Source organism: Orcinus orca, chromosome 15, assembly GCF_937001465.1.
Source record: "Orcinus orca chromosome 15, mOrcOrc1.1, whole genome shotgun sequence".
Classification (NCBI taxonomy): Eukaryota; Metazoa; Chordata; class Mammalia; order Artiodactyla; family Delphinidae; genus Orcinus; species Orcinus orca.
Genome location: NC_064573.1, coordinates 1,154,849 through 1,177,719, shown reverse-complemented (window position 1 = coordinate 1,177,719; position 22,871 = coordinate 1,154,849). Strand labels below are relative to the sequence as shown.

Below are 22,871 nucleotides of genomic sequence, written 5' to 3'. Positions count from 1 at the left end.
TAGCACCTCTTGCCCTTCCAAATGAGGGAATAACATTCTGTAATTCTCTAACAGAAGCTATCTCAATCAGGTCTATTCAATATGCACTGCATCCCTTAAAGATTCCAGTTTTATTAAAAGCCAAACAATTACCTAACCCAGGACATTCCACAAATGAGAAGGAATCGTTAGGGTTTCCTTCTTCGCAGAGGCTGTGAATCAGTGGAAATGTATCCCCCAATGCGATGAAATATCAACAGCGTCCAATTCTGGGCGTTATCTCACCCGAGTGCAGAGTCCTCAAGGCACTGAGCCCCAGCCTGCCCTCTCTCGCTTTTACCTTCTGCTGGGTTACATTCAGCCTCAAGCTTTCACGAGTTCTCTGAGAAGACGGACCTTGTTTGAAGCTTCCCTGGAGCGGCCCCAACAGGACCACAGCACGAAGGGTCAGGTCGGGACTGCGGCTCACCTGGTTGCCATGGCAGCAGCACCTCCAGCTCAGGTTGGAGCTCCTCCTTTGCCCTCTGCGCCCACAGCCAGGGAGGTGTGGGCCCGGGACAAGGGGCCCCCTTCTCCCACGGCCACCGAACGTCAAAGTCTGAGGCTTGGGGATGAGAAAGCTCTTGGGTCTGAGTTCAGCCCAGATGATTCATCCAGGTTCCTTGCCACATGCCCCATCTGTCTGTCCTTCCCAAATGCCTGGTGTGGCCGACTTCAGGCCCTGACACCAGGTGCAGGAGGAACGGCCCTTTTTGACGGCGTCTTACCAGCTCCACAAGTGCTGACGGCCAAGCCCCGTAAAACAGCCCCTTATTATAGATCCCTCGCAGCGGTTCTCACTCTCTGCTTGGACCCTGACACACGTATTGCTGAGGGGCAAAACCTGGGAGTGAACCAAATGTCCTTCAGCTAGGAGAAGGACTGAGTACTTCCTGCTGTATCTACGTTAGGAAGAACACAGAACCTCGAGAGGAAACGAACTGCAGCGAATCACCACAATGGGGTGAACTGTGTCATCACAACGTTGACCCAAGAAGCCAGACCAAAAAAATGCACACTCCGTGAGGCACCACGTTTGGTCCCAAAACCACAAAACTGAGGCAGACCATCAGAGGCTGGGACAGCGCTTACCCTTCAAGGTAAAGACAAGGACCCAGCTCTGCTGAGGGCTCTGTGGTCCCCTCCGTCTCGGCCGTCGTTAAACGGACCTTAACCTTTGGACAGTTTACTGAACTGTGCTTTTATGTTTTGCTCACTTCTCTCTATGCATGTTATTCTTCAACTGAAAAACATTAGCGCAAATAGAAAACAAAAACAAAAGCCTGTGAGGTGGTGGACCCCGTAAGGACAGGAGCTCTGCCCCCCGCAGAGTAGAGGTGTGGAGGGAAGGGAGAGGAGACTCCTTCCCACTGTCCCCGTCCGGGTGTGATCTGGGTTATCTTCCCTGAACTTAATCCTGCTCTGTCATCCTCCTTCTCAGTTTTCTTCAGCGTCGGATACACTATGAATTTGTCAAAACAAGCATTCATCTTACTGTTTTATATAATCCAAATAGCAGTTTTATATATTATATAAAATATATTATTTTATATAATCCAAATGAAATACACGAGGAGCGAGAGAATAAATACCAACATTTCTCATATTTGGAATGGAGCTTCCGGCTTCGTTCAGATTCATGCTGCCTGAATTACCATCTCTTGGAGTGTTAGAAAACTGTGTAACAGACCCTACACAGAGCACTCAGGAAGCGTGTGTGAACACAGCTGTGGTATCAGAGCTCTGGTGGTGGACGGCGCCCAGCGAGCCTGCTCTGGGGGACAGACAGACAGTGGCCTGTGCGCTAGGACACCTCCCCCCAAGGCTCGCTTTCTTTCCAATGTATTCTATCGCTAATTATACTAATATAGCTAAGGAGAAACATCATATAAACACGTCCAGAAGTGCTAAAGGCCTTTGACAAAATTCAACCATCATTCTTAATGGAAACACTCAATGAAATACACATAGGTGGGTATCTCCCCAACATAATTAAATATATCCTAACCCAAATGCCAACATCATGCTTTTTTAATAAAAATGGTATGTATTTAAGGTATACCACGTGATGTTTTGATAATATACATTGTGAAATGACTACTACAGTCAAGCTAATTAACACGCATCATCTCACATAATTACCATTGTGTGCGCGCACGCGTGTGTGTGTGTGTGTGTGTGTGTGTGTGTGTGGTGAAAACACTTAAGATCTACGCTCTTAGCAAATTTCAAATACGGTATTGTGCCACCATGCTATACGTTAGACTCTAGAACGCATCCATCCCATGTAACTGAAACACTGTGCCCTTTCACCAGCATCTCCCCACTTGCCCTCCCCCGACCCCTGGTAACCGCTGTTCTCTGCTTCTATGAGTCTGACTTTCTCAGGCTCCACTTTAAGTGAGATCACCCAGTATTTTTCTTCTGTGTCTGGCTTACTTCACTGAGCATATTCACAATAGCCAAGATATGGAAACCACCTAAATGTCCATCAACGGATGAATGGATAAAGAAACTGTGATAGATCGATAGATACACAGATAGAGAGATAGAGAGCTAGACAGGTGGAATAGAATATTATTCATCCTAAACGCAGAAGGCAACCCTGCCATTTTCGACCACAGGGATGAAGCCGGAGGACGTTCTACTAGGGAAGCACTTTTGGAGTCTAGCTTCGTCACGGGGGTAGATGCGTGGTGACTGCAGAAAGCGCTACTGAGGACCGAGCAGGGGAATGACAGCACAAGCACCTTAGAAAGTGCCTTCTGAATGCAAGGGGTCACTGTTGGTAAAACTCAGCCCCCAGCCCGTAACCCACCGGCTCCCAGCTAAGTGGGGAAAAGGACGGGTTTCCCCCGGCCCTGTCCAGCTGTGACCTAATTCCCCGTGTGCTTTTTTTTAAACATCTTTATTGGAGTATAATTGCTTTACAATGGTGTGTTAGTATCTGCTGTATAACAAAGTGAATCAGCTATATATATACATACGTCCCCATATCCCCTACCTCTTGAGTCTCCCTCCCTCCCACCCTCCCTATCCCCCCCCCACGCCCCACATGTGCTTCTGATCAAACTTCCCGTATACACACGACTTCTCAGGTGCAGTTTTGACCTGGGGCTCTGGCCCTTCTCAAAAGGTGTCGTTACTTTAGGAAAATCAAAAAGTCACAAGAAAGAAAGATAACAGAGACAGGAAGATCAGGGGCTGCTAGAACAGGGAGCTGGCAAATCACTGCAATGTCATTAACACAGACGGTTACTCCAACTGCAAGATTTTATAATGTCGTCTTGATCCATAGTCACCTTTTTATACTTAAAAAAAACTAGAATAAAAACCCAATAGTAGCATCATTCATAATAGCCTAAATGTGGAAACAACCCGAATGTCCACCAGCTCACGAACGGGTGACAGTGCATCCCTACGATGGAGCGTTCCTCAGCAAATAACAAGAAGGAACGAAGTGCTGATAAATGCTACCAAGTGGATGAACTTTGAAAACACTGTGCTGAGCAGAAATCGGCCACAAAAGGTCCCATAGGATACGATTCCGTTTATGTGAACTGCCTGCAATGGGCCAGTCTACAGATACAGTTGTTCGTCACCAGGGGCTGGAAGGTCGGGGGTCATGGGAAGTGACCGTGAAAGGGCACGAGGTCTCTTTTGAAGTGACGAGAATGTTCTAAATTCAACTGTGGTGACAGTTGCACAAACCCGAGGAGTGAGCTAAAACCCCGGAAGTGTACACTCTCAGGGGTCGAACCCCACGCCGTGTGGATTACATCTCAATAAAGCTGTTACTGAAATAAAGACAAACCTGACTCTTTGATTCCGGCCTCTGTGGGGTGACTGTTATCAATTGATCTACAGCGTCTGGAATGTTTGACAAACAGATTTTTCTCATACATTATACATATAACTTAACACAGTACTAACGGGCACCTGGAAAGCACGCAGGTCCCTCCGTCACCAGGGGTGAGAGCTCTGCAAATTAACCACAGGACGGTTCAGTGAAGCAGGTAATGGGCCGTCTACAGCACCAGAACCTCTGGGGAGCGCGTGTGGCTACCCATATGGGCTGGCTCATTACGGCTGCCAGGAGCAGTGGCGTAGGTGCCTGAGAACCGGAAGGCAAGGCTCCGCACCGGACACAGAGGCTCCGCTGCCACACACGTCTCCACCGCACGCGCCGCGAACCTCCGTGGCCGTGGCCTCCACGTGCGCCCGGCGTGCCCAGCTGTGAGCACAGTGTACACGCTGTCTAGGGTGGGGGGCGGCGAGCGGTCAGGACATCCTCTGTCCCCTCCCACGGTCTACCCTCTCCGACCACAGCATTTAAGCAGGTGCACACGGTCTACGGGGCCTGACGGTTCGTGGGTTTGTTTCCATGGCCCCAACCTTGGCCAGAAGTTGGTGCGGGCCTCTCAGGACCTTCCATGCAGGAATATTTTCTTGGAAGAGCTCCTCAGGGGATTTCTGGCAGCAGCCCCTCCCCGGCAGACAGCAGACCGGGCCTCTCAGGGCTGGGAGTTCCCTGCACTCGTAGAGGAAACGTGCCAGCACCTCTGGAGATGGGACAGAAGGACCTGCCCGCGAGCTTCTGAAATAACTTGGACTCAGGATCGTGGCCACTGTTGGCCGTCGGCTTTGCTGCCACCAACACAGGCTGCCAGGACAGGTGCCCTGGGCCATCCCAAACCCAGGCTTTCTCTCTCTCCTTCCATGATTCCCGGGCTCTGGTCTGACCCCAAGTGAGCCTAGAGCTCTGAGAAACCAAATCCCCGCTTGTAAACCAAAAGGGACCTGTGACAAACTCGAAGTGCAGCGAGCTGGCCCATACCCCCAGCCTTCAGGCCTCGTTAAGACAAACAAGCCCCCTCTGCAGCTGTGCGTCCATTAGGGTTCCAGCCACTTCCCAATAGCACTCAGGTCTGTGGGCTGTATGGGCTCTAAAACTCAGGAGGCAAGTCTCCCCCCCCATCCCCCCCCCACCCCGCTCTCCTTTGTCACACGTGCCAACCATCCGCCATCAGCCACCCCTTGCATTTGGAGAACTCACTTTAGCTCATGCACCTTTGGTCCATACAAAGAAGGATACAATTAGCAACGTGAGGTTTCAAAGCAATGGACCCACCATCATCTTCTGCAAACAGTGGTCTGACCTCCCCCAGGCGGCCACCCCCAGGCGGGAGCAGAGAGCCAAGCAGAGGCCCAAGCCCCAGGCCCAAGGGGGCGCCCGGCTGGCTTCTTGGCCTGCAGGCCCGGGGGCCTGGTCCAGGCTCCTTGCCACTGGAGGGAGAGGAGAGCGAAGAGGCAGAGGCCTTGGCCTCCTGGACGCGCGTCTGGATCCCAGCTCGGCCATCACTGTGGGCACGATGCTAACTGTTGGGTCGAGTCCACAGGCTTCTTCTCCGTAACCAGGAATGGGAAGAATAAAAGCGCAGCCTCGAGGACCCAAGTGAGGGCAGCACACACGACGGTTCTGTCCTTCCCTGGGAGAGAACGACTTCTAGAAAGGACCCCAGAGCCACCGCTTCTACCCCAGGCAATGGCGGGCGAGTGGAGGGGAGGCCGCGCTCCTGGTCCCATGTGGCCTGACGGGCTGCCCGTCCCCGTGCGGCTGGCAGGAGGCTCTGGTCCTCACCCTCCCTCCGTCTACAGCAGCAGCAATTCGATGCCTGGAGCAGAGGCGACGTGTGAAGGAGTCACAGGACGTGGGGAGAGGATACACAGCACCAAGGGCGGTGCTGGGAGACACGGCCGCCCCGATACAAGGGTCAACCAGCAAACGTCGGTCCAGAGACGTGGGAGGCCCTGGTGTGAGGCAAAGTCGGCGGACCCTCGGGAATTCAGAGCTCAGCAGAGGCAGCACCACAAAAGAGCCACCGAAACGGTCACGACCCAGACGCTGGCGCCAAACTGCCCCCTGCTCTGATCCGCTCGTCCGGCAGCTTCTCCAACCCCCCAACCACCCGGAAAGGGGGGCACCCGCTCTGCAGGGAGCAGAACAGTCCCTGCTGGCCGACCACCCAGGACGGTGACCGTAGGGGCTGGCTGACCACCCAGGATGCTGACCACCCGGGACGGGTGACCGTCGGGGCTGGTCGGCCATCCAGGATGCTGACCACCTGGGACGGGTGACCGTCGGGGCAGCACCTGCGCAAGGACAGCTGCAGGTGTTGAGGCTTCTCAGCACTCTCCCAAGTCAGGCGCTCTCCCTGATGCCCAAATGCCCCTCCGCTCACCTCTGAGGACTCAGCCCCACAGACGTCGGCATCGCAGGAGCTGCTGTCCGTCTACTCACGTTGCTTAGACTGGCTATGAAGCGGTCACCTCTCTGGTTCTGAAAACCTCATTCTAAAGAAGCTGGTTTATTTCAGGATTTCAAACGTTTCATAGAGTCTTTCCCCTACTCTTTTGTACCCTAATATATCGGCAAGCATAGAAATAAAGTTACTACAGGCAGCTGGCCTAAATTCTTCTTCCAGCCTCTCCGTGAGCACTTTCTGTGGGTTGCAGAATGTGCATATTTTCTGCGCTCCGCATTTGGCTGATAGACGCTGCTGTGGGCACTGGGCGGTTAAAAATGTTTCTCTTTCATTTCTGAGTCTTTAATTTTATGTTTGAGCTCGGCATAAAAATAGCTTATAATTGCTTTTTGACAGTAATAAGCCTAAGATTGTGACTCAAAATTTTGAGATATTATGTTCTTTTGTAATTGTATTCAATGAAAACATAGTTCAATATGGAACTTAAAAAAAATTCCAGCTTGTGCAGTTCCTATATTCCACTGACACCATTATAGTTACAGCGAGAGTTGGCACATCAAGAGGATGGAGCAGGGTCCACGCTTACTCTCTAACAGAGCCCATTTCCACCAAGAGAAAGGCCTTCCTTGCAGAAGCTGCAATGGATAAAGGAGAACATTTAGAACCTTCCACCACCCTTCCTGACACCCAGCCTGTGTTGCACCTGCGGCATCACAGAGCCAGCAGCAGCAAGGACTCTAAGTCTTATTTCCTCTAAAGGACAAACTGACTGGAAAGTTCACATATTGCATAAAAGTGTACAATGCAAATAAAATAAGGTCAGAAAGTAAAAGCCAAAAGTATGCAGTGCTTTCCACGCATGAATTAGACTGATATGGCTCTAAGCAGCAAAGACATTACCCAGAGACAGTGTGAAGTACAGAAATCAAACAGAACAGTCTAGGAATACGAGAGCAAAATCTATCGTGACGTCCCATAGACATCAATTCTGCACAGACTTGTCATTTCTTCTTTGTCAAGTTTCTTCCATAAAACACAGGTGCACAAGTGTCCCCCCTTACATTTCAATGAACAGCCTTGGTGGGAGGGGCTGGGGAATGGAACCTAGGAAGCCACCAGAATTTAGAAGCTGCCACTCTCATATTTATTACATTCACATCATGGCCACTGTTCTCAGTAGCAAGATATAACATGGAACAGTTTTCAGATACATAGACTATCATCTGAAAGTTAGGAGAGAGAGGTGGTATTAATAGCTAAAGTCCAGGAGAATAAAGCCTTTAATGAATAATGTTTTTCAAGGCCAGCATCTCTGTTGTAATGGGCAGGTTCTCTGCAGACAGACAGCTCAGAGCCTCAGGATCTGTGTCCCCGTTTCAGACCAAACAAGCAGGGCTCTGCCACTATCGGCCACTTGCATCACAAACTGAACAGAGCAACCAAAATTCTCCTTTCTAAGCTTCAAAAAGCAATGGAGTGATTGTTTTCATGCTCAACATAGGGAACAGTTAATGAGAAACAATTCATTTCCAATAAATTACACATTTTTAAACACTGGGAGTACATAAAATGAGACAATACTGGCAAAGAACAGAACACACATGAGGTGGCACCCGGTGGCATCTGTGGTCAGGATGGTGGTGACAACGATACCCATCTCAGGGCTGGCGGAGCCCCCAGGACGCGGTCAAGCCTGGTGTCTCTGTCTGGGGTCTCTGTTCATAGGCAGATGCCCTGAATTTGGGCAGTTCTGCACTTCTTACACCACTGATGTCAGCAGCAGTGGAATTTGAGGTTCCAGCTACTCTCCCGGCTTTTTTTTTTTTTTTTGGCCATGCTGCATGGCTTACGGGATCTTAGTTCCCCAACCAGGGATCAAACCTGCAGTGGAAGCACAGAGTCCTAACCAGTGGACCACCAGGGAATTCCCTCTCCTGGTTTCTTCTTAAAAAGTTTGTTTGGTTTTTTTTACTCAAAAAATTTTTGAGTTTTAAGGACTCAAAAATGAGTCCTTACTCATTTTTACTTTATATTAGGTAATGCTAGTTGCCGTTTAAAAACTAACCCATCTTCATAAATATAACTTTCTCTAACGTGCCAAATACCATCAACCTCTTTAGGTATTCAGAGTTTGCCCAGAATTTTTTTCAATAACAAGAAAACGCTTTTTTTTTTACTAAAATGAACAATATTGAGTTGTAATAACTGTCTGCCCTGAAGAGTTTTGTCTGTCTCACCGGCACGCATGTCCCCCCTCCCAGGGCCGCGTCACCCGCACTCTGTCTGGGGTGCAGCTGTTCTGGACTCAAACGCACAGCAGAGAGATGAGGCTAATTATCTAACAAGGGAATCACTCAAAATTTTATAAACATTAATATAGACACAACTTCCATTTCTTTGAAAGTTGAGCAGGAAATGACAATTCTGTTCATACCAGTACCAAGTGTTCACTGTTACACAGGGGTTTTACAGTGTAGGGGACTGCAAATCTAATGCCATATTCGTGCTGCAAATTACTCTCCTGGGCACTGAAATATCACCGCAATGAAACCTGCCGCAAAGTGTTACACAAAAGCCCTGTTTCCAGCAGAAGCCTGAGGCTCTCAGGACACCAGGCACTGAAGGCCGAGTCATCAATTCTATCATCACTTTTATTACCGGCTCAACTGCAGCATGGGTTTGCATTCCCCAGGGCCGGGTCCACTGTAGAGAACCCAGGTATTCCCCGCCCCCAGCCCGATTTCCATGATCCATTAGGTATACACACCTCTTCCAGCATCTACACACCAGGCCAGGTACATTTCACCACTTTCCAACTCTAGGAAGCAGGTGATTTCAGGTCTTAGAACTATGTTCCCAATTCCTTTACCGTCAGATCAGGAAGCAAGTCACCTGGCACCTCCTGAGTGCTCTGCGTTTGGGACACGAACATAAGAAAGACAGACGCAGCCTCTGGTCTCGGGAAACGTACCTTCTAGTGAGGATGAGTGACGTCAACCCAAAGAGCAAGTGTGCTGAGTCCCCTGTGGGCAAAGAGTGGAGGGAAGCGTCGGAGGGCGCAGACGGGTCAGCAAGCGCGCACACCACGTGGGCAGAGCTGGGACAGGCCGCGGTGTCGGCTCTCGGAAAACTCGCTCGTCTGCTCACAGAGGGTCTGGCGCCCTGGGAGATCCGGCTGAGAAAGGACCCTTTCAGCAAATACTGGGTCCTGCCTGCTTTGTTCCACCCCGGTGCCCAATCCAGGACCCTGACGGGCAACCTGGCTTCTGTCCTTCCTCTGGGTTCCACCTCCAGTCAGCCTCACCCCTCCATCCTCTCCCAGGATAGCCTCCACCTGCACGCTCTCCCCGTCTGAGCACTGTCGCCTGGACAGCTGCCTCGGTCTGAAGCTGCCCTTTCCCCACCATTCTTGCCCTCTGATCTACCTTCCAGCCATATGGACTATTCTAGAACACGAATATCCCGTCACCCTCCCCGCTCAAAACCTTCCCGTGGCTCAAGATGACTCCAAACGGAAGGCACACCTGCCTCTCCGGCTCCTGACTCACCTGGCAAGTGCGTCTCACGCCCACGTAAAGTGACTCTCGCCCAGGGTCTCCCTGGTCCCTGTGCCTGTCGCCCCACTGCTCTGTTATTAGAGGTGAGCATGTCCAGGTGCGTTGGTCAGAGAGCAGCTCCAAACTCAGACTGCCTGTGTTCACAGGCTCCAGCCTGGCGAGTGAGTGACCGTGGACAGGCACACGGCCTCGAGTGCCTGGGCACCTCCATCCTGGACCAACTGGGCAACGATCGATGTGTGTGACCATCACTGATGCATAAGGTAATGTCCGTGTGCGGCTGTCAAACCCAACGACCCTGAGGGAGGGAGCAGGTAGAGCTACGGTTCCCACAGGAGGGTAAGCACGGTGGGCATCCCGCATAGGGCACCTGGGGCCTAACGCACCCAAGAAACTGGGCCACTTCAAACCCAAATGCCCCATTATCCCAGGACCTGTAGCCTACCAAGCCCCAAGACCTGAACCCCAGCCCTGCTGCCCCTCCCCTCACACCTGCCTAAGCCCCAGCAGGGCAGACACTGAGAGGCACAGCCCTGGAGAAGCCGACCGTGGGCATCGCTGGGCCGTGAGGGCTTCTGCGCGTGCGTGTGAGGGTGTGTCCTTTCTCTTCTTCATTTCTCTTTTTTGTTTTCGAGAGAGAGAGAGCAATAAAGAGAAACTTCTCCAAAATGGCAATAACTTGTTGCCCTCCTGTATCTATCAGATGCTGAATTCCCACAATAGCTTATGAGATTTAAATCCAGGTCCAAACACTAGGTTTGCATCTGTGCCAGAGGGAAGTTCGAGGCCAGGTGGTAACCAGAGCTTGAGAATCCTGTACTTCGTTCCTGAACTTGCAAATATATAATATGGTATAAGAAGGAAGGAACAGAGAGATAACGAATCTTCTGAGATTCTCAGCAGCAAATTCAAACTCAAACCAGAAGCCACAAACTCAGCCCCAGGACTGAGCCGGAAGGACACGCACAGAAGGACCCTTCGAGAGCCTTCCCAGAGGCCCCAACGTCATTTCCAATGGCTCAGTAAGAAGCAGGTGTGGCCTGCGAAAGGGACTGAGAGTCATGAGGGATCGTGGCTCCAGCAGCCCAGTGGGGGCCCCGAGTGCCCTGTCCACTGGAACACCATTTCACCTCACGTTCTGCACTTACGGACGGGGGGTAAAAATTAAAAGGATCCTTTTAAATTCTCGAGACTCTACAATTTAAACCCTGGGAAAAATAAAGGGACATGAAAAGGGTTCCTAAGGGTGAGGACGACACAGCAAACTCGGAACAAACCCCTTCACTGACCCACGTCTTGAGCTGGGGGCAGGCTCACCCATGTCACCGTGAGCCGTGTGTTCTGGAAAGAAAGGGCAAGCGTGGGGATGAACAGCACACGCCGCGAAATTTCAGGATGACACACGAGTGAGTCGTAAAACAGATTCGGAAGGCTTAGCCGGAAGTCGGGAAAGCATAGTGCAAACCAATACACTGGGCAGAAACGATTTAAAGTATAAAAACGGGGGCGGGCTTCCCTGGTTGCGCAGTGGTTGAGAGTCCGCCTGCCGATGCAGGGGGCATGGGTTCAAGCCCTGGTCCGGGAAGATCCCACATGCCGCAGAGCAACTAAGCCCGTGCGCCACAACTATGGAGCCTGCGCTCTAGAGCCCGCGAGCCACAACTACTGAAGCCCGGGCACCTACAGCCCGTGCTCTGCAACAAGAGAAGCCACCGCAATGAGAAGCCCGCGCACCACAACGAAGAGTAGCCCCTGCTCGCCACAACTAGAGAAAGCCAGCACACAGCAACGAAGACCCAACGCAGCCAAAGATAAATAAATAAATTTTAAAAATAAAATAAAATATATAAACGGAAAGAATACAGCTAAGAAAACGGGACGAATGCTGCTAAGGGAACACAGGCGTTGGGAGGCCGTGCAGCCCAGACGTCGCTCGGCGTCAGTCGCCATGAGGAGGGGAGGGATGTCCTGTCTGTTGCAACCTGTCTCACCGACGTCTGGATATCATCGTTCAATTTGGGAACAAATCAAAGGAAGGAAAACTAAACTTTAGCAGGTTTGACATATTGATGTCAATTTGGTTTTAAAAAAACAAGAGAGAACAGGAATGGCTTAGTAAGTAATAACTAGAAAAGTTGTATTATCACAATATCAATGAATCTCTAAAGCAAAAACCCCAACCAAATAAAGAGGCTCAGAGGCTGTCACCAGAGGTTAACAGCACGGCTAGGATGAAATGGAACCCCAAGTCGGCACCAAATAGCAGAAACGTTTCCTCGAGAAAGACTATTAGTCTGTTTAATTGTCTTCGGCAGGAAAAGAAAGAAGTCCCATAATCTGCAGGAGTTTTCAAAGTGGGTCAAATAAAACCCCGGAATAGGCTCTGGAAGAGTCCAGCATGGGAGCCTGAGGGACGGAGCCCACGACCTACAGTCCATTCCCACTGTTGCCGGCTCTGCTCCTGCAGCTTCAGGGTGCCCACGCTTAGGTACCAAGGATGGAAAATTGTGCTTAAGGATACAACACAGTGGATCTGGGAGGGTATCCTACTTAAAGGAGAGATTTTTTTCTTCCATCTCTTTGTTTTTTGTACCTGATGTGTGCTTTCAAGGTGCTTCTATCTGAGATGGTAATAAAATATTTGATGAGTGTATCTGTAGTTGGTCTACAATTAGACATGCAGATAACATGGAATTCCAAAACAAATACAGATTCTAATCATTTTCTAAAATTTAAATTTCCCTTAATTCCTGCAACAATTTTGAACCTTTTTCCACAGACTACTGGGCTTTTATGATGCGACTCTGAGTTTAAAAGATAGCTTCCTTACTAAAAAGTACAAGAAATATATTTTGGTAACGTGCACAAACATTTCATAGTCTCAGCATCACTCAGCTGCATGTGATAAAGCTGAAAGTGTATTGATGTTTCAGATATAATGTAAAACACATATGAAAATAGATCTAGAACATACATAATAAATCTGGTTTTTAAAGTTATGGTGTTTTTTTTAAATCGTTGTTAGACTGCTTTCCAGGAATTTGAATCTTTTCCACTTCAGCAGAAGTTACTCGTCAGGAAATCCAGCTGAACCTACGACCCCCTGGATGGACAGGCTTCTGAGACGCTGATGCTTCGCACCAGCTCTTTGTGTGCCCACATCCTTACGCTGGATTTTAAATCCGTTTAAAAAAAAATGAGTAGATAACTAAGCAGTTGGATTTAGTTGGGGGTCATATTAAAAATTTGCATGTACTGAAACAAAAAGATGTCTTTGGTTAAAAAAAAATTTTAAGGAAACAAACGAATAGTATTATATGACATAACCCTATTTTTTTAAAGTGTGAATGTTGAATGCATAGGGTAAAAAGTCCAGAAGGAAACACATCAAAATGTTAGCAGTGTTATCTTTAGATTGCAGTATTTATCTGTGTGTCTTTATAGCTTTACAACTAGGAAGTCTGAAACCTTTAGGTTCACATGCGAGGCCCTGGATAAAGCCCTCCTTTGCAGCGTCTCACCTACCCTTGTCCCCCTGGAATCCTCCACGGAGCTCTTTCCCTCTTAGAAGCGCCTATCAGCCATTCACCTTCCTGCAGAAAATCCCAGACCTCATGGGAGAATCTAGGGGGCAGCAAAAATAGCAGCTCTGTGCTTTTGCCCCTATAAAAAAAAGCCCATCCTTCCTAAGGCTCTGCTCACCTGAGACCACAGGAGAAGGTGCCGGGGTCATCAGGGCCCCAGGCACAGGCGTGGCAGCTGCATCCCGGTTGGTCGGACAACGGCTGGAAGGAGAGCACGGGTCCCAGCCTGTGTCTGCCGCCACCTCGCGTTCTCACTCCTTCTTTTAACCCTCCACCCTCACCCCGCAGAGCTTCATCACGTGCAGGCGCCTGACGGATCGAGTGAGTGTACTGAAGCACCCCTCGTGTTGGAAAACCCGTGGAGTATCTGGACGGGAGGGCAACCAGCGCCCACCATGGGCTGCCGGCCACCCCTCGCTCCACCCAGACACACAACGGGGGCGCAGGGGGCAATGAGACTCAGTAGGGAGTGCAAATCTGTGATGATGCGAGGCGACAGGAAGCCCCGTGAGGGATGGTGGCTTGGAGCAGGACAGGGCGGGACCCGCAACCCCAGAGTGGCCCAGAGGCGGCTCCCACCCGGCCCTTGCTTCCCCGACTCCAACCCCGGACCGTCAGTGGCCGGGATGCTGCGCTGCGGTGCGCACAGCTGCGGGGGGGGCAGGAACACCCCTCCCCGAGGACCCCCTCCTGCCACATGCACTGGGCAGTCACATCAGAGAGTGACTGTCCCTGGGTAGGAGCGTGTGGGCAGAGGGTCTAGGAAGACCTGGTGTCCCCCCACCCCGGGATCCCCTCACCTCAAGTCACCGGGGGAAGGTCTGCCTTGTTTCCCACCCAGAGCGTGTCCACTCCCAAGAGACCAGAAGGTGAGTTAACCAGACGTCGGAGGTGCTCCAGGACTAAGGAAGACAGACAACGAAGAACAAAAAGGAAAAATACACGAGCAATAGAAGGAGTGAAACCGGCAAGAAGAGCTCAGAAGAAGCACAGTCGTTCCCTTCGAAGAACAAGGGAGAGGTTAGGAGGAGAGACAGAGTCAACATCAAGACCGCGACCCCAGAGAGAGCGGGCAGGCGGCACGTCCCTGTCAAAGGAGAGAGCTCACTGAAGGGGCGACCAAGGGGCGTCCCCGGGGGCCCCGGCCGTGCACCTCCCAGCAGAGGCATCCAAGGGGCCCAGCCTCGGGGGGCGGAGGGGAGAGGCAATGACCAAGACAGCCCAGAGTCGGGATAGAAGTCCTCCAACTAAAAGGGTGTGTGAAGCACAAATGGGAAAGATGAGGGGAAACCTGCCCTCACCTCCACCGTGAACCAGGACCGTTTGCAGAGAGACCCCAGGACCACAGGCGGGGAGGCCAAGCCCCCTTCCCACCCCAGTCCCGCAGCCGGTGACCGTCTGTCTGACGACCCTGCAGGCAGGCAGGACTGGCCTCGGGACCAAGAGACCCTGTGTCGGAAAGTGCTTGGAGTTTTGGAGATAAAATGAGAGGCAAATGCAAAACAAAGTGTTTGCTAAATCACAGCCATTTCGGAAAAATGTTCACTGCTGGTGTATCAGCCGTATTTCAGCATCTGCCCAGAGTATGTGTTTCCAATGGAAACAAAATTCTACGTTACCATCACCTTTGAAATTAAAGTTTCCAGAGCCTTACAATGAAATTTATGTCAAATTAATTTCTGGGACTCAATGAAGCTTAAAATGAATTCATAATGAGGTGCATTTAAGAGGTGTATATAGGGGTTTGGAAGGGCTGATCAAAGAGGTCCCCTTCCTGCCATTAACTCTAATTTCATGATTATGACACATTTTACCCAGCACACATCATCTAAGAAATGATATGCGTTTACAATCACTGTACATGCAGAATGTGTGACCAAATGGAAGGTGAATATTGCTACATTATTATTGTCATTATTAGTTAATTGAGTATCGACAACGTGCACACTTACAGGAGATACAATGAAGAGATAGCTCCTGTGCTGGAGATTTATATTTTAATTTAGACATACTTATAATTCCAATATAACATGTACAACCTGAGAAAACGATTGTCTCAAAAGTGCAAGATTTCCTGAAATATGTGCTTACAATCGTCACGCTTCCAACTATGTCGACAGAGAGTTATATTTAAGAAACTCTGCTTTCAAATAAAATAAGGTATTTTCTAATCTTCATATGTAAATATTGAAAACTTTAAAAGCATATCTTAAATAAATTCAGCATCTTCAGAAAATGAAATGTGGGGCGCTATAAAGAGAGTGGAAAACGTGCACAATTTCCGAATCCACTTCTCATGCATTGGATACTCTGATTTCATGATTACTACCTTTAAGCTGAGAAGCTAAAAATGGAATATATTGTTTAATTTAGTTCAGACACAGGATCCTAATGATATATACAAGATTTATATCACTGTGCATTCCACCTTCCTAAACAACACACATTCAAGCAGAAACAGACAAATGATAGCACTTGTGGCCTGAGCATAGTCACATAGACCATTTCATTCCATCACGACCTGGAGAAAATACCCAGTGATGACAGTTCCCAGCTATTCCAGGACACAGACGGCAGGAACCACCCGGCTCCAAGCTGCTCCCTGAAACAAACCCTCCCCAACCGGAACTGACTGGGCAGCCCCTCGGGTTGCCAGGTGGCACCCCTGCCTTGGGCCCCCAGAAACAGGGTGTAGGAAACAAGGAGCCCATGCATCGCTCTTTCAAGGACTTGTGGGTAAGAACCACATATTCCACAAGAAACACAACATCCTCTCTGCCAGGAATGACGTACTTTTCCCTCCAACATCGGGACTGTGCTTTCACAGAACGATTGTTATTTTGTCAATCATATAACAGTGGGATGTGGTTCACATTCATATATTTATACATACAGATCCAATGTTGCTCATATAAATAAGAAAGAGAATTAGATAATCATCTAATCATACAGAAAATTCACAAGATAGATGTGAGTCTTGAAAGTGACCACCTATCACCTGTGTTGAGCACCGGGAAGTCACAGCCGGCTGCCCAGGGCCCTGGGCACGTGGGCACTCCCTGGCCTCCCTGCAGGGATGCCCCTCCCCACCTCCCCACACCCTCCCGCCCCGCCTCCTCTTCCCCTCGGACTGACACTGTCTTTCTCTAACATTTTGTTCTTTTAGCGAAAACCTGGAACAAGTCATGATATAAATACGTGTAAAATTAGCTAAATAAAACCTTAAACGCTCGTTTCATCTCTACCATGAACATTAAACCTGCTGAATTTTTTGATTAACTAGGAGTCATATCTTCACTTCCATCCTTCAAAATTTGCAAAATCTAAATTAATAAATATTTTATAGAAGTCTATAAAACATCACATCAACTCACTTCATTAACTGTTCAACTGGGTATTCATAAAACTTCATTGCTTCTGAGAACAATTTATACATTGGTTGGATATCCTCACCTCCCAAAATTCCTGAATATGCACCAGCATTGCCAAGAAACCAGGCCAATTATCATTTAACCAGGTACCACATTTTGAAAAGTGATTGGCCCTTACATATTTACAAATTAAAACATCATTGTTTCTGGGCATCAGAACATGACACTGGAAAAAAAAAAAAGCCATGGTTCACTGAGATATAACACCCATGAAATCGGCAAATCAGGGCATAAAATATTTACATGCCTACCAGTGGCCATGAAATAACTCTCTGGACAGTTCCTCCTGAATCTCCCCTGCTGCCCCAGGTCATCCTGGTACTAACCCAGGACTCCTGTTCTGCCCCGGGTCTGCACGATATGGAACCGAGGCTTGGAATTGGTGGCAAAGGAAAGCCTCATTTTGAACAATTCTTTTCTGCTGCAACAAGACATATTTGCCCCAAACGTTCTTAAAACAAAAGCCAGTAAAAATATGCTTCCAAAAAAATCCTGCAACCATAATAGATAACAACAAAAATTGGCTGGAAAAATGTTTTCTGATACATCCAAATCTTCAGAGTTTGGGTTTTTTTTTTTTTTTCATCCAGCAATGGAAACTGCTGAAACTACTCTTCATCTCCAGAAGCATTCATCCTTTCTACCCGCTCCATGTGAAGAGAACAGAAGTAAAGAGCTGTGAAAGGGACATTTCCAGGTACAAAGCAAGACTGCAGACATGGACTGTGAGACAGGCTGGGACCTGGGACCAGGGACCCTTTGCTGCAGTGCTGGCACCTGCACAAACATGAGGCGCTACAAATAACCGCATGGACAATAAGACACAAAAGGGCCAAAACCCAACCGCCGCTTCTGAGGTGCTGGGCGCAAACGCAGGGCACTGCGTACGATCGCTGCACACAGCGCCATCAGGGGGGTGGGCAGACCCCCCTAAGCCAGCCCTCCAGCCCCACCCTCACGCCATTTAAGGGAGCAGCCCGCCCCCCCTCGGGGGGCAGCAAGGGCACCTGTTACGTGGTCTCGCTGCTCCCGGCTGCAGCAGGAGCCCCAGTAAAGCCTTGCCTGAATCCCTCATCTGGCCTCTTATCAATTTCTATTGATTAAAGAGTCCAAGGACCCAGGTGGGTAACAAAGCCCCCTCCTGCCACCCCACACCTCTGCCCTCATGGGAATATAGCAGGTCAGCCCTGTACACACCACAGAGAAGTGGTCGGCCAGCAGCTCACACCAAGAACTGCTCCCAGGGGCACGCTGATTCCCTAATTTAGTGTGTGGTTTCCCATGAAGGCTCCTGTGGTCTCAGTGCTGTGTCCCCCCAGAATTCAGCTGCTGAAGCCCTAACCCCCAGCGGTGGTGCTGATGGGAGGCGGGCCTTGGGGAGGATGGAGCCTCACAGTGGGATCAGTGCTCTTCCCAGAGAGACCCTCACTCACCCCCTCTCCATGTGCGGGAAGGACGGGGAGTCTGAGCCCCGGAAGAGGGTCCTCGCAGACTGGGTGGGTGTCCTTATCTCAGACTCCGGCCTCCAGAGCTAGGAGCAGGACACGTCTGCCGTTGCTAAGCCCCCATCTGCACTGTTGCGTCACCACAGCCTGAACTGACTGAGACTAACAGTGGCCAAAGCTCTTCCATCCAAGATCCCAAACTTGTGTTTTCATTTCATGTTAAAATTTGAAAACCTGCGGGACAGTTGGACCGAAATCTGCTGTTGACATCTCAGCAAAATGTCCACACCACCTTCCAACGGGAAGCCCAAGAGGACAGCCCACCCCCAAAGGACAAACGCGGATCGGGGAGGGGTTTGATACCGGAAGATGAGGAGAAGCACGTGGGGCCCGGGAGACGGCCCCCCAGGGAATCTGCGGCCCCTGCGCAGCCCGCCCGTGGCCCTTTCCCTCCTGCCGCCAGGCAGCCCCAGGCTCGGGGTCACAGCTGTCAGGTGCCTCCGGGAGTGACTTCGGCCTTTCCCAGAGCCAGGAGCTCCGAGCCCGGCCCAGGGTGAGGGCTGTACGGCGCAGCCCTCCCGCCGGCAGCCTGGGCCACCCCGCAGCACCTCTGCCGGCTCTGCTCCCGGCCAGTGGGCGGGCACAGAGGGTTCTGGAACCTACGGCCCAGCGCAGGAGCCTCCCACAGGGCCCCCTTCTGCAAGCAGACCTCAAAGCCCCACCTGTCTCCTCTCCCTGTCACAGGTGTGTCCCCCCAAGCTTTTGGTGTCTTTTTCCCAGGTGACCCGGAGGACACAGATGGCGGAAGGCCCTCTTCACATTCACTAACCTCCACGGAGATTCCAAAGGACCCTCGGTTTGGGGAGCAGATGGCGAGGAAATGCAGTGGCACCATCAGGGCCCATGTCTGCGTCCGAGCTGGAAAGCACGGCCCCTTCCTGTCACTGGTTCCTATCCCCTCGATAACCTGTAACTGGAATCCTGATGCTGGTCGGTATGGGAAGCTGTGGTGACCGCGGCCCTGGCTGCAGGTCTTGCTGTGCGATTACTGGTTAGAAGCGCATATACAGTACTCTTATAGATATACTGTATGTAACACCTTGATTCTCACATCTTAATAACTTGGACTTCAGTGTAATTTGCTTCCCTTGAACTCGTACGTATTTTACTTTGCGCATTTTAAAGCATTCTTCTGATGGGACCCACGGCTTCACCAAAGGCACAGGTGGTGGTCTCAGACTCTGCCCTGAAGCCGCCACGTTCACCTCCCTGCCGCCCAAAGGATGGGGAGGGGGGAAGAGATGCTCAGGACGGCTGCACAGGACAGCGTCTGCAGGAAGGCGAGGGAGCTTACGCTCCCGATTCCTCGCGAGTCGGCCCCAAGTGCAAAGGCAGCACAGAGCTCCCGCCAAGGCCCATTCTCTGAGCTGGACGGGGAGCTACGGGAGCCCCCCAGGCGCTGCACCACCTCGCCTGACATCCGCGGGCCCCCGGGCCCCCACCAGGTGGGGCCCGCACTCGCGGGGCCCCTCACGCACCCGCCCGTCCACCCGCCCTCGGGGCCTCTCTCGGGCGACCAAACCGCCACGTCCCCGAAGGGCATCCCTGTTCAACCCCAGGACCTGCTTTCCTGCTTCAGGGTGCCCACGCTGGCCCCGGGAGCAGCAGCGCCCCCAGTTCCCCCTGGCTCCCCCTCCTGAGGGCTTGTCCAGCGGCTCTGAGCACGTCCTGGGCTCCGGCCGGAGCCACCCACAGAGGCGGCAGCTTCCAAGCCGCTCCCAGCAGGCCCCCGTGCTCTCCGGGCTGCAGCAGGCGTGCCAAGGGCACCGCCCCCCCACGTCCCCTCCACCCAGCCCGGGCCTCGCCTCGTCCTCCTTTGCCCGGGCTCGCTCACCTGCCTCTGCCCCGCACCTGCTGTGCGAAGCACCCGCGGCGCCTGGTGGGCCGGGCCCGCGCATCAGGACGGCGCCCCAGGTAAGCAGCTCATCCGTACATCCGTGTGGTGCCCACGCACCCGACAGCCCATCTGCGCGTCCTTCCTGAGTGTCGACACCACACAGCAGAGAGCAGCCCACCGCAGGCTTGATCCCGCAGTTCGACAATCAGCGCCCGTGCTCGTTCATGGAGATCTCCAAACGAGCCTGCGAACTTGGTCATCTCTGCAGGACTGCTGCACAGACCCAACCCCTCCAGTTCAGAGCGAAGGCGCAGAACCTCTCAGGGAGCACCAGCCACTCCCCAGCCTCCACGCCCACCACTGAGCGCGGGCTGTGATGGACCCGATGCCCCGTTCCGACTGTGTGGCAACTAGGTGAGGCCTTGCAGAAGGAGGCGGGTAGTTAGCAGAGCTGTGCGATGGCAGCCCCGTCACACCGCAACGTCGGCATTTCCACACGTGCTGGAGCCAAAAGGCATCAGCTGAGATAGAGAGTGCATCCTCCAGTCATCGCGGAGGCCTCTCGAACCTCCCCTCCTGTGTCTCTACCGCTGGCCCGTCAGGACCAAACGGACTTGACCCCCGTGGCTCAGGCAGGGCCCCCGACACCTGTCCGTCTGTGTGGCGTCCACACAGCAGCAAGAATCGGCTGTGAACACACAGATCATCGCGGGGCGGCCGGCCTCCCGCTCGAGGTGCGCGCGGGCCTGAACTTCATTCACCCTGGGCGTGCGAGCCCCAGCGGCAGGGCTGCTCCAGACGAATTCAAACCTGGGCCCCTGTCCCGAATCTGACCTCTGTTGCCTGGTTTCATCCCCAGCCTAGCAGAGGTGTTGCAAGGCTGGGAGAGAGCCCTGCAGGGTCCAATGCACGTGGGCACCCAGCAGGACACAGCTCCGTACAGCATCGGCCCCGGAGCCCAGGGCCCCTGAGCCCCTTCCCTCCAAACTGACGCGTGTTTCTGCTCTCCTCTGTCTTCCCTGAACCTGAGAGCTACGAACGCAGGTCCCTCACTCTTACGCAGTGAGGAAGTGGGGCACACGGAAAGGGAACCAGGAGTCCAGGCACACCTGCATGGAGGGCTAGCGTTCATGCTGCCCCGACCCGCAGCGGTACCTGCAGTACCGACCTGCACCCCAACCCGGTGTCCAAGACACCCCCAGTCCTCGGCACCTGCACCCAAGCAGAGGCCAGGCGGGGGGCGAGGGGTGGGCAGCCTTGTGGGACTGAGCCCTTAACCTGTGGCTCTGACTCCGGGTAGACAGTGTCAGAACCGAGTTAAAATATAAACTGTACAATGGGTGTTTCATCGGATCCCTGACAAGTAACTGACATTTTCTCTAACAAAATAATGTTTCGGCTTGCACTGCAGGTGATGAGAGGGAAACTGAACTATAAATGAACAGATTCTATTTCTTTTATCTCAGAGCAATTACGCCTCAAGTGCATCAAGCCAACCACCTAACGAATCCCATGGAACCTCGACGTAGTCCTTAAGTCAGGTACCTCCCATCCCCCCGGATTGGCGGAGAAATTAAAGGAGAATAGGGGGTACCTTTTATTTCTCCACACTTCCCTCCAAACCCTCCCCCCAGTTAGATTTCCCATCAATGGAGAGAACTATAAATGCGTTCACCTGGTCAGACACCTATTAGGTAATCTCTAAACTGAGATACACCTGGTTCTATTGGCATCTCATCCTCCCCAATCCAGAGACGAGAGACCTATGCCTTCCAAACCCGCTCCGATGACGCCACACAGCCCGAACGGCGCTTGCTCGGGAAAACCTGACACCCTTCTGAGGGGCGATTCTGACGCCCATTACAAAGATTCGTTCTCAGTACGACACGTTATTGAGTCGCTGGTCCCCGTCTGCCTCAGGAGGAGGGGGCCCACAGGAGCCACATCGAAGTTAGGCCAAGGGATTCTCAAGTTAATTTAGTTTAATTATGAGAGTTGAAAACTACTACAGGTTCTGCCCTGTCAACAGACGCTCCCGGTTAATGAATGCTTCTCGTTAAATTGTAGCTCTCTCACCAGTCGCTTTCTTTACTGCAAACTTCTCCAAAAAACTGCTGAGGCACAACCCGCGTCCGCACCCGAATCATGAACTCTGCTCACACGCGCTCACGGGGAAGCAACTGCGGGGCACTGGTTAGGGTGGGGGGGGGGTGGTGGAGGATTTTTATACACAAGAAAATTTAGATTTCACCCCCTCCTTGTTCATGAATTTGGACCACTCTCCCCACATCAAATACCGTAGACACGTGGACGAGGCCCAGACTCTGCCGCCCGCCCCCGGATTTCTTTTACCTTGGGAGCAGCACAGGTGCCGTCAGACTCACCTGAGTTAGAATGTTCCTGTCCCTTCCACATCGCAGGCCTGGAATCCTCAGGGTTCACCTCCAAGTCGGAGATTCCTGGCTGCATTCCTGCTGAGTCACATCCGGCAGATGCCACGCCCCTTCCCGAGACCACGCCCCTTCCGGAGACCACGCCCAGCTTGTCTGTGTGGACCACGTACACGTGCTTCGGGCATCCTCCTCTTCAAAGAATAAAACCCACAAACGTCAAAGCCTCGCCCCGGGGCCCACCCTCCTCACACCCCTTCACCGTCCGCCCTGGGGGCAGCCC

General features: G+C 51.7%; 1 long non-coding RNA gene across 1 annotated transcript in view; it reads right to left on the bottom strand.

Annotated features, from left to right (window-relative positions):
- Window positions 1-22,644, bottom strand: part of LOC117196671 (uncharacterized) — a 198,946-nt gene extending 176,302 nt beyond the window's left edge. Inside the window, exon 1 of the long non-coding RNA XR_007471912.1 lies at window positions 22,583-22,644. This is a non-coding gene — a long non-coding RNA (uncharacterized LOC117196671). The remainder of the gene's footprint in view (window positions 1-22,582) is intronic.
- Window positions 22,645-22,871: the final 227 nt, after the last annotated feature.